At 51.0% G+C, this 1,806-nt stretch overlaps 1 protein-coding gene across 1 annotated transcript in view; it reads right to left on the bottom strand.

Moving 5' to 3' along the window:
* ABHD14A (abhydrolase domain containing 14A) overlaps positions 1-1,806 on the bottom strand; it is an 18,258-nt gene extending 16,452 nt beyond the window's left edge. Inside the window, exon 1 of the mRNA XM_042454600.1 lies at positions 1,746-1,806. The gene's annotated coding sequence lies outside the window, so the exon portion shown is untranslated. The remainder of the gene's footprint in view (positions 1-1,745) is intronic.

Raw genomic sequence — 1,806 nt, forward strand, 5'->3', positions numbered from 1 at the left:
ACACCACGGCTGAGCTACAACACTTATTACAGTAGTTGCAAAGATGCTGTATGTCTGTGGGCCTTTACACTGCAATTCTACTGTCCGCTCAAGACTTTCATAAGGGAGGCCATGACTATCGCTGCCTTGTGACGTCCCCCTGCCTTGTGTTGGCTACTTGGGGACTTCTCTCCAGGGAAGGAAAATATGGAACAGAAATGCAATATCTCTTACCAGAGGCATGGAATAACAAGCAAAGGGCTCAGCACATCTATCTGAGGTGTTTTTTTGCTATCGATTTCTGCCGGGGGTCTGGAAGCACAGTGGGATGGTGGAACAGAGTCTTCACTATCAACCCGTAGTAGAGCTTTGTGAAGGAGAGTTTTGCCCGATCCTATGGCGTTAGGACCTATGGTCGTGCCCTCCTTTATAAATGGGTGCTCATTCCAAACCAGGGCCCTGGAAAGGAATACATGCCCCTCCAAACCTTTTCTTTTGGACTCCAACTCCCAGCAGCCCTAGCCAGAATTTGTTGTGGTTTTGTTGTTGTTGCCTTCATGTCATTTCTGACGTAACTTGTCATGAGGTTTTCTGTGGGAAGATTTTGTTGAAGGGGGTATGCCACTGCTTCTTCTGAGGAGCTGAGAGGGCGACTTGCCCAAAGTCACCCCACTGGGTCTCCATGGCTAACCCAAACCCCGTTCGGCCACGGAACCCCAAGGGGGCAAACTTGAGCAAATCACAGAGAGCCAGTTAGGCTTATGGGTTTGAACTTTGGACTGTGACTCTGGAGAACCAGGGTTTCGAATCCATGCCCACCCGGATCCCCACTGGGTGACCCTGGGCAGTCGCACTTCTCAGTCTCCTTGGGGGTCAGCCACCCGGCTCTGAACAAATCTTGCCAAGGTAACCCGTGACAGGGAAGGCCATCATTCTCGCCATGCTGCCTCACTCGCCCTCATTTTAATTAATGTGTTAACTGTACTCTATTGCTATTTGTTTTTGTTGATGTGGAGAAGGGTAGGGGATTGTGTAGGGTTGGTGTTTTTGTTTTTATAATTTATGTGTGTACATTTTTGTATATTTCTGTTTTATTGAAATGTACTGTAGCCGCCTCGATCCTAGGGAGAGGCAGGATATAAATTTATTATTATTATTAGCATTATTAAGTCAAAAACGATTCAAAGGCACCCAAACACAGGTGCGACCTTATCCTTTTGGACTGCAACCACCTTCCTGCATCCACACTGGAGAAATAACCATTTGGCACGCCTTTAAACTCTTTTCTACTCAAGGCTATGGAATTCGGGAGTTGGAGTTTGTTGTGGGCCCTTGGGCCCACAACAAACCCTACTCCCAGAATTCCATAGCAAAGAGTCGACAAGAGTTAAAGCGGTGCCAACTGGATTATTTGCTCCAGTGTGGATGCATCCAAGGGAATGGACGCCTTCTTTTTCACAAATGGCGCCCTTTTGTATTTCCCTTTGGGGCCCAAAATGGCCGTTTTGCCTCCGCCGCCTCCCATTCCCTTGGAATCGGGGGGCGGCTGCCTGGGCAAAAAAGAGTCCTCCCCCCCGGGCTTAGGCCAATGTCCATTCCGCCCGCCGCGCCCCTATTCTGCTGCTTGCTCCTCCCCTGCCCAGCCAATGGGCGGCGACCTCTTTCAGATGGTCGTGTGGGTCTCCAGGCAAAACCCGGACGCCCCAGTAACAAAGCGCTGCCTCCTCCCCCCCCCCGCCCCGCTAAAGGGCTGGACCCTCGAGTACCTGGTAGCTCTCCAGACCAGCAGCTGGATCCTGTCAGAGCGGGGCTCCCCCCTCCTTCGGC

This window comes from Sceloporus undulatus, chromosome 2 (assembly GCF_019175285.1).
Source record: "Sceloporus undulatus isolate JIND9_A2432 ecotype Alabama chromosome 2, SceUnd_v1.1, whole genome shotgun sequence".
In the NCBI taxonomy this organism is placed as follows: Eukaryota; Metazoa; Chordata; class Lepidosauria; order Squamata; family Phrynosomatidae; genus Sceloporus; species Sceloporus undulatus.